Source organism: Rhopalosiphum maidis, chromosome 3, assembly GCF_003676215.2.
Source record: "Rhopalosiphum maidis isolate BTI-1 chromosome 3, ASM367621v3, whole genome shotgun sequence".
In the NCBI taxonomy this organism is placed as follows: Eukaryota; Metazoa; Arthropoda; class Insecta; order Hemiptera; family Aphididae; genus Rhopalosiphum; species Rhopalosiphum maidis.
Genome location: NC_040879.1, coordinates 75506689 through 75517659, shown reverse-complemented (window position 1 = coordinate 75517659; position 10971 = coordinate 75506689). Strand labels below are relative to the sequence as shown.

The 10971-nt window shown below is 26.2% G+C and overlaps 1 long non-coding RNA gene across 2 annotated transcripts; it reads right to left on the bottom strand.

The window, feature by feature from the left end:
• Positions 1 to 9959: 9959 nt before the first annotated feature.
• On the bottom strand, positions 9960 to 10623 carry LOC113558958. Of its 2 annotated transcripts, none has more exons than XR_003405773.1 (3): positions 10559 to 10623; positions 10352 to 10494; positions 9960 to 10236 (listed from the first exon to the last, which is right to left on the bottom strand). It is a non-coding gene; the product is annotated as an uncharacterized LOC113558958 (long non-coding RNA). The 2 variants fall into 2 exon arrangements; XR_003405772.1 differs by having other exon boundaries at positions 10365 to 10494.
• Positions 10624 to 10971: the final 348 nt, after the last annotated feature.

The window sequence follows — 10971 nt, the reverse complement described above, 5'->3', positions numbered from 1 at the left end:
ACGGTGAACGGCTCACAACCAACTAGATTCTTCCTGTGGCAGGTCAGCCGTCGACCATGGTATGGGGAACCTCCCGCCCTCTATTGGTGTTAATATCGACTTAATGATTAATTCTTCTATAAACAGTTGAAAATGTGAATTTGTAATTTTTATCAAAATTATCATTTATATATAGTCTAAATAAAAGATTTTTATAGCATAGCTAAATAAGAAGAATAAAAATTACAAGCTAAAAGTGTTTACTAATCTTTTATTCATACATATAACAAATAACAATTGTTTCACAACTATTAATTTATTATCAATTATATTCAATAACCATTACACACACATTGCAGAAATCCAATATTATTATCAGTATCTTCTAGTTTATTTTCAAAATAAGATGTTGATACTTTCCCCAAAGTGGTATGAATGCAAATTTCGGTCTCAGCAAGCCTTGGGTGAACTGCTGCACTGCAATCTGAAAAAATGTAGTCAGTTAAATTTGTAAGATTGGTGGAGAATTAATTGAGAAATGAGTGTTTCATAAGCAGTTTAAAATATGAATTTATAACACGAGTCAAATTTGTCATTTAAAAGCATGTTTATAGTGTTTATGAAGTATAAGCATCAATGAATTACATGGAAGTTAATAAAGTTAAATAAGAATCATTTACATAATTTAATGGTGTTGGTTTCATGTCAATTAATTGAGAATTGAGTGTTTCATGAGCCATAAAAAATTTGAATTTTTAATATACTCCAATATTATCATATAAAAACAAGTTTTATAGAGTTTATGAAACATTAACTTAAATGTAATGTATGAAAGTAATTAATGCTAAATAAGAAACATATTCTCTTTCTAGTGGTGAAGGTTTCAAGGTACTAACATGAGAATTGAGTATTTTATAAGCCATAAAAAATTTGAATTTGTAATTTACATTAATATTATCATATAAAAACATGTTTTATAGTGTTTATGAAGTATTGGATTATATGAAATGTATGAAAGTAATTAATCCTGAATAAGAAACATATTCACTTTCTAGTGGTCAAGGTTTCAAGATACTAACATGAGAATTGAGTATTTTATAAGCAATTAAAAAAATGAATTTGTAAAATACGTCAAATTTACCATATAAAAAAATGTTTTATAGAGTTTATGAAACATTGGCTTAAATGTAATGTATGAAAGTAATTAATGCTAAATCAGATCCACTTTCTCTTTCTAGTGGTCAAGGTTTCAAGATACTAACATGAGAATTGAGTGTTTCATAAGCCATAAAAAATTTGAATTTTTAATATACTCCAAATTTACCATATAAAAACATGTTTTATAGTGTTTATGAAGTATTGGCTTAAATGTAATGTATGAAAGTAATTAATGCTAATTAAGAAACATATTCTATTTCTAGTGGTGAAGGTTTCAAGATACTAACATGAGAATTGAGTATTTTATAAGCAATTAAAAAAATGAATTTGTAAAATACGCCAAATTTACCATATAAAAACATGTTTTATAGTGTTTATGAAGTATCAGCATCAACAAAAATACATGCAAGTTAATAATGCTAAATAAGAATCATTTACTTAATTCATTGGTCTTGGTTTCATGATACTAATTTTTTGTTTCACTAGTATTAATTTGCTATTAATTATATTCAATAACCATTACACACACATTGCATAAATCCAATATTATTATCAATATCTTCTAGTTTATTTTCAAAATAAGATGTTGATACTTTCCCAAAGTGGTATGAATGCAAATTCCTGTCTCAGCAAGCCTTGAATGAACTGCTGCACTGCAATCTGAAAAAAATGTAGTCAGTTAAATATGTAAAATAAGTGGAGAATTAATTGAGAATTGAGTGTTTCATAAGCAGTTTAAAATATGAATTTATAACACGAGTCAAAATTGTCATTTAAAAGCATGTTTATAGTGTTTATGAAGTATCAGCATCAATGAAATACATGGAATTAATAATGCTTAATAAGAATCATTTACCTAATTCATTGGTCTTGGTTTCATGATATTTACTTTTTGTTTCACTAATATTAAGTTGCTATCAATTACATACGGTTATTATTACACGTACCTTGCAAAAGACCATTATTGCTATTATAAGTATCTTCTAGTTTATTTTCATAATAAGATGTTGAGATTTTCCAAAGTGGTATAAATGCAAATTCCTGTCTCAGCAAGCCTTGATTGAACTGCTGCACTGCAATCTGAAAAAAATGTAGTCAGTTAAATATGTAAAATTAGTGGAGAATTAATTGAGAATTGAGTGTTTCATAAGCAGTTTAAAATATGAATTTGTAACACGAGTCAAAATTGTCATTTAAAAGCATGTTTATAGTGTTTATGAAGTATCAGCATCAATGAATTACATGGAAGTTAATAAAGTTAAATAAGAATCATTTACATAATTTAATGGTGTTGGTTTCATGTCAATTAATTGAGAATTGAGTGTTTCATGAGCCATAAAAAATTTGAATTTTTAATATACTCCAATATTATCATATAAAAACAAGTTTTATAGAGTTTATGAAACATTAACTTAAATGTAATGTATGAAAGTAATTAATGCTAAATAAGAAACATATTCTCTTTCTAGTGGTGAAGGTTTCAAGTACTAACATGAGAATTGAGTATTTTATAAGCCATAAAAATTTGAATTTGTAATTTACATTAATATATCATATAAAACATGTTTTATAGTGTTTATGAAGTATTGGATTAAATGAAATGTATGAAAGTAATTAATGCTGAATAAGAAACATATTCTCTATAAGCAATTAAAAAATGAATTTGTAAAATACGTCAAATTTACCATATAAAAACATGTTTTTATAGAGTTTATGAAACATTGGCTTAAATGTAATGTATAAAGTAATTAATGCTAAATCAGATCCAATTTCTCTTTCTAGTGGTCAAGGTTTCAAGATACTAACATGAGAATTGAGTATTTTATAAGCAATTAAAAAAATGAATTTGTAAAATACGTCAAATTTACCATATAAAAACTTGTTTATAGAGTTTATGAAACATTGGCTTAAATGAATGTATGAAAGTAATTAATGCTAAATCAGATCCAATTTCTCTTTCTAGTGGTCAAGGTTGCAAGATACTAACATGAGAATTGAGTGTTTCATAAGCCATAAAAAATTAGAATTTTAATATACTCCAAATTTACCATATAAAAACATGTTTTATAGTGTTATGAAGTATCAGCATCAACAAAAATACATGCAAGTTAATAATGCTAAATAAGAATCATTTACTTAATTCATTGGTCTTGGTTTCATGATACTAATTTTTGTTTCACTAGTATTAATTTGCTATTAATTATATTCAATAACCATTACACACACATTGCATAAATCCAATATTATTATCAATATCTTCTAGTTTATTTTCAAAATAAGATGTTGATACTTTCCCAAAGTGGTATGAATGCAAATTCCTGTCTCAGCAAGCCTTGAATGAACTGCTGCACTGCAATCTGAAAAAATGTAGTCAGTTAAATATGTAAAATAAGTGGAGAATTAATTGAGAATTGAGTGTTTCATAAGCAGTTTAAAATATGAATTTATAACACGAGTCAAAATTGTCATTTAAAAGCATGTTTATAGTGTTTATGAAGTATCAGCATCAATGAAATACATGGAATTAATAATGCTTAATAAGAATCATTTACCTAATTCATTGGTCTTGGTTTCATGATATTTACTTTTTGTTTCACTAATATTAAGTTGCTATCAATTACATACGGTTATTATTACACGTACCTTGCAAAAGACCATTATTGCTATTATAAGTATCTTCTAGTTTATTTTCATAATAAGATGTTGATTTTCCAAAGTGGTATAAATGCAAATTCCTGTCTCAGCAAGCCTTGATTGAACTGCTGCACTGCAATCTGAAAAAAATGTAGTCAGTTAAATATGTAAAATTAGTGGAGAATTAATTGAGAATTGAGTGTTTCATAAGCAGTTTAAAATATGAATTTATAACACGAGTCAAAATTGTCATTTAAAAGCATGTTTATAGTGTTTATGAAGTATCAGCATCAATGAATTACATGGAAGTTAATAATGCTAAAAAAGAATCATTTACTTAATCCAATTGTCACTACTACACACCATAAGGAGAACGAAAATAATTCTATAACAACTAGTGCGTGGACAACACTGGATAATTTAGAAATTGAAACAATCAAAACAAAAACTAACAGACAACCTTCATTTTTAATACAAAATAATTGAAAACTATTTACAGTTGAAACTTTAACACAAGTACGAATGTAAAACTGTAAAAAGATACGAAATTTAAGCATAAACAGATGATAACAAATAATAATTATGATAAGCCATAAAAGATTGTACAAATTAACAGAATGTTTTGTACTTTTAAAAAAAGAATACACTTGTACAATAACTGAAAAATACCCCTTTTCCATATGAATTTGATGATAAATTTAAATCATTTTCTTAATGCATTGGTCGAGGATCAGGACACTGACTTGTGTTAACTTCGGGCGTAAAATATGAACAATTCGTTGATATTATAAATATTCTTTCGTAAATGTACAAGATATTCGGTCAAAAGCCTAATAAATATACCGCCCCACTCCGGAGAGCAGTGGAACGGTGAACGGCTCACAACCAACTAGATTCTTCCTGTGGCAGGTCAGCCGTCGACCATGGTATGGGGAACCTCCCGCCCTCTGTTGGTGTTAATATCGACTTAATGATTAATTCTTCTATAAACAGTTGAAAATGTGAATTTGTAATTTTTATCAAATTATCATTTATATATAGTCTAAATAAAAGATTTTTATAGCATAGGTAAATAAGAAGAATAAAAATTACAAGCTAAAAGTGTTTACTAATCTTTTATTCATATATATAACAAATAACAATTGTTTCACAACTATTAATTTATTATCAATTATATTCAATAACCATTACACACACATTGCATAAATCCAATATTATTATCAATATCTTCTAGTTTATTTTCAAAATAAGATGTTGATACTTTCCCAAAGTGGTATGAATGCAAATTTCGGTCTCAGCAAGCCTTGGGTGAACTGCTGCACTGCAATCTGAAAAAATGTAGTCAGTTAAATTTGTAAGACTGGTGGAGAATTAATTGAGAAATGAGTGTTTCATAAGCAGTTTAAAATATGAATTTATAACACGAGTCAAAATTGTCATTTAAAAGCATGTTTATAGTGTTTATGAAGTATAAGCATCAATGAATTACATGGAAGTTAATAAAGTTAAATAAGAATCATTTACATAATTTAATGGTGTTGGTTTCATGTCAATTAATTGAGAATTCAGTGTTTCATAAGCCATAAAAAATTTGAATTTTTAATATACTCCAAAATTATCATATAAAAACAAGTTTTATAGAGTTTATGAAACGTTGGCTTAAATGTAATGTATGAAAGTAATTAATGCTAAATAAGAAACATATTCTCTTTCTAGTGGTGAAGGTTTCAAGGTACTAACATGAGAATTGAGTATTTTATAAGCAATTAAAAAAATGAATTTGTAAAATACGTCAAATTTACCATATAAAAACATGTTTTATAGAGTTTATGAAACATTGGCTTAAATGTAATGTATGAAAGTAATTAATGCTAAATCAGATCCAATTTCTCTTTCTAGTGGTCAAGGTTTCAAGATACTAACATGAGAATTGAGTATTTTATAAGCAATTAAAAAAATGAATTTGTAAAATACGTCAAATTTACCATATAAAAACTTGTTTTATAGAGTTTATGAAACATTGGCTTAAATGTAATGTATGAAAGTAATTAATGCTAAATCAGATCCAATTTCTCTTTCTAGTGGTCAAGGTTTCAAGATACTAACATGAGAATTGAGTGTTTCATAAGCCATAAAAAATTTGAATTTTTAATATACTCCAAATTTACCATATAAAAACATGTTTTATAGTGTTTATGAAGTATCAGCATCAACAAAAATACATGCAAGTTAATAATGCTAAATAAGAATCATTTACTTAATTCATTGGTCTTGGTTTCATGATACTAATTTTTTGTTTCACTAGTATTAATTTGCTATCAATTATATTCAATAACCATTACACACACATTGCATAAATCCAATATTATTATCAATATCTTCTAGTTTATTTTCAAAATAAGATGTTGATACTTTCCCAAAGTGGTATGAATGCAAATTCCTGTCTCAGCAAGCCTTGAATGAACTGCTGCACTGCAATCTGAAAAAAATGTAGTCAGTTAAATATGTAAAATAAGTGGAGAATTAATTGAGAATTGAGTGTTTCATAAGCAGTTTAAAATATGAATTCATAACACGAGTCAAAATTGTCATTTAAAAGCATGTTTATAGTGTTTATGAAGTATCAGCATCAATGAAATACATGGAATTAATAATGCTTAATAAGAATCATTTACCTAATTCATTGGTCTTGGTTTCATGATATTTACTTTTTGTTTCACTAATATTAAGTTGCTATCAATTACATACGGTTATTATTACACGTACCTTGCAAAAGACCATTATTGCTATTATAAGTATCTTCTAGTTTATTTTCATAATAAGATGTTGATATTTTCCAAAGTGGTATAAATGCAAATTCCTGTCTCAGCAAGCCTTGATTGAACTGCTGCACTGCAATCTGAAAAAAATGTAGTCAGTTAAATATGTAAAATTAGTGGAGAATTAATTGAGAATTGAGTGTTTCATAAGCAGTTTAAAATATGAATTTATAACACGAGTCAAAATTGTCATTTAAAAGCATGTTTATAGTGTTTATGAAGTATCAGCATCAATGAATTACATGGAAGTTAATAATGCTAAAAAGAATCATTTACTTAATCCAATTGTCACTACTACACACCATAAGGAGAACGAAAATATTCATTAGCCATAAAAAATTTGAATTTTTAATATACTCCAATATTATCATATAAAAACAAGTTTTATAGAGTTATGAAACATTTAACTTAAATGTAATGTATGAAAGTAATTAATGCTAAATAAGAAACAAATTCCTCTTATAGTGGTGAAGGTTTCAAGGTACTAACATGAGAATTGAGTATTTTATAAGCCACAAAAAATTTGAATTTGTAATTTACATTAATATTATCATATAAAAACATGTTTTATAGTGTTTATGAAGTATTGGATTATATGAAATGTATGAAAGTAATTAATCCTGAATAAGAAACATATTCTCTTACTAGTGGTAAAGGTTTCAAGGTACTAACATGAGAATTGAGTATTTTATAAGCAATTAAAAAATTTGAATTTTTATATACTCCAAAATTATCATATAAAAACAAGTTTTATAGAGTTTATGAAACATTGGCATAAATGAAATTTATGTAATGCTAATTAATGCTAAATAAGAATCATTTACTTAATTCATTGGTCTTGGTTTCAAGATACTAACTTTTTGTTTCACTTATATTAAGTTGCTACCAATTATATTCAATAACCATTTACACACACATTGCAGAAATCCAATATTATTATCAGTATCTTCTAGTTTATTTTCAAAATAAGATGTTGATACTTTCCCCAAAGTGGTATGAATGCAAATTTCGGTCTCAGCAAGCCTTGGGTGAACTGCTGCACTGCAATCTGAAAAAATGTAGTCAGTTAAATTTGTAAGATTGGTGGAGAATTAATTGAGAAATGAGTGTTTCATAATCAGTTTAAAATATGAATTTATAACACGAGTCAAAATTGTCATTTAAAAGCATGTTTATAGTGTTTATGAAGTATAAGCATCAATGAATTACATGGAAGTTAATAAAGTTAAATAAGAATCATTTACATAATTTAATGGTGTTGGTTTCATGTCAATTAATTGAGAATTCAGTGTTTCATAAGCCATAAAAAATTTGAATTTTTAATATACTCCAAAATTATCATATAAAAAGAAGTTTTATAGAGTTTATGAAACATTGGCTTAAATGTAATGTATGAAAGTAATTAATGCTAAATAAGAAACATATTCTCTTTCTAGTGGTGAAGGTTTCAAGGTACTAACATGAGAATTGAGTATTTTATAAGCAATTAAAAAAATGAATTTGTAAAATACGCTAAATTTACCATATAAAAACATGTTTTATAGAGTTTATGAAACATTGGCTTAAATGTAATGTATGAAAGTAATTAATGCTAAATCAGATTCAATTTCTCTTTCTTGTGGTCAAGGTTTCAAGATACTAACATGAGAATTGAGTATTTTATAAGCAATTAAAAAAATGAATTTGTAAAATACGTCAAATTTACCATATAAAAACATGTTTTATAGAGTTTATGAAACATTGGCTTAAATGTAATGTATGAAAGTAATTAATGCTAAATAAGAAACAATTTCTCTTTCTAGTGGTCAAGGTTTCAAGATACTAACATGAGAATTGAGTGTTTCATAAGCCATAAAAAATTTGAATTTTTAATATACTCTAAATTTACCATATAAAAACATGTTTTATAGTGTTTATGAAGTATTGGCTTAAATGTAATGTATGAAAGTAATTAATGCTAAATAAGAAACATATTCTCTTTCTAGTGGTCAAGGTTTCAAGATACTAACATGAGAATTGAGTATTTTATAAGCAATTAAAAAAATGAATTTGTAAATACGCCAAATTTACCATATAAAAACATGTTTTATAGTGTTTATGAAGTGAATTTGTAAAATACGTCAAATTTACCATATAAAAACATGTTTTATAGAGTTTATGAAACATTGGCTTAAATGTAATGTATGAAAGTAATTAATCCTGAATAAGAAACATATTCTCTTTCTAGTGGTCAAGGTTTCAAGATACTAACATGAGAATTGAGTATTTTATAAGCAATTAAAAAAATGAATTTGTAAAATACGTCAAATTTACCATATAAAAACATGTTTTATAGTGTTTATGAAGTATCAGCATCAACAAAAATACATGCAAGTTAATAATGCTAAATAAGAATCATTTACTTAATTCATTGGTCTTGGTTTCATGATACTAATTTTTTGTTTCACTAGTATTAATTTGATATTAATTATATTCAATAACCATTACACACACATTGCATAAATCCAATATCACTATCAATATCTTCTAATTTATTTTCAAAATAAGATGTTGATACTTTCCCAAAGTGGTATGAATGCAAATTTCTGTCTCAGCAAGCCTTGGGTGAACTGCTGCACTGTAATCTGAAATAAATGTAGTCAGTTAAATATGTAAAATTGATGGAGAATTAATTGAGAATTGAGTGGTTCATAAGCCATTAAATATTTGAATTAGTAATATACGTCAAAATTATTATAAAAAAACAAGTTTTATAGAGTTTATAAAGTATTGGCTTAAATGAAATGTATGAAAGTAATAAATGCTAAATAAGAAACCAATTCTCTATCTAGTGGTCAAGGTTTCAAGACGCTAAATTGAGAATTGACTTTTCTATAAAAAGTTAAAAATAGGAATTTATAATTCTCATTAAAATTATCATATTAAATCATGTTTTATAGTGTTTATGAAGTATCAGCATCAATAAAAATACATGGAAGTTAATAACGCTAAATAAGAATCATTTACTTAATTCATTGGTCTTTGTTTCATGATTCTAATTTTTTTTTCACTAATATTAAGTTGCTATCAATTACGTACAGTTATTATTAAACGTACCTTGCAAAATACCATTATTATTATTATTATTATTATCAGTATTGTCTAGTCAAATTTCAACATGGGATGTCCAAATTTTCACAACTACTAAAAATGGTAATTCATGTATCATCGTGCCTTGAAAGATCTGCTGTGCTGCAATCTGAAAAAATGTAGTCAGTTAAAATGTGAAATTGGTAAAGAACAACATTAGAATACAGAGTTTTATATGCAATTAAAAATATGAATTTAAAATACGAGTCAAAATTATCATATAAAAGCATGTTTTATAATGTTTATGAAGTATCATCATCAATGAAATACATGGAAGTTAATAATGCTAAATAAGAATCATTTACTTAATCTAATGGTAAGGGTTTCATAACACTAACTTTTTGTTACATTTCTATTATGTTGCTATCATTTACATTCATTCACGTACCGTGCAAAACACCATTATTAATATTAATACCTTCTAATCCATATCAAACATAGGATGTTGAAACTATTCCAAGCACTAAAAATGTTAATTCATGCTCAGCAAGCCTTGAGTGATCTGTTGCACTGCAATCTGAAAAATATGAAAGTTAATAATGGTAAATAAGCATCATTACTTAATATAATGGTCAAGGTTACATGACTTTTAGTAACACTACTATTAATTGAATCACAATTATATTCTATACCCATTACTCGTACTTTGCATAAAACCATTATTATTATCAGTATCGTCTAGTCCATTTTCAACGTAGGATGTTGTAACTTTGTCAAGTGTTAGAAACGTTAATTCATGTCTTAGCAATCCTTAAGTGATCTGCTGTACTGCCATCTAAAAAAAAATTGTCAGTTAATTATGTATAATGGTTGGAGGATAAAATGTCACTACTACACACCATAAAGAGATCGAAAGTCTGTTTATGACAACTAGTACGTGGACAACACTGAATAATTCAGAAATGGAAATAATCAAACAAAAACTAACAGACAAACTTCATTCCTATTTCAAAATACTTGAAAACAATTTAAAGTTGAAATTTAAATACAAATACGAATATAAAACTGCAAAAAGATATGAAATATAAATCAGACAGTAAATACAAACGGTTATATCAATAGATAAACAATGTTTTATATCACTAAACCACAATCATGGATGAAAAACATCATATCAATTCGGATTAGAATATTCAACTTATTACATTTTATCTCTGGCCGCCGAATTCAAAAATGTTTAATATTATAATATTTTCATATACACATACAATTTCAAAACTGATTAACTGAGCATAATATAATGAAATAAATT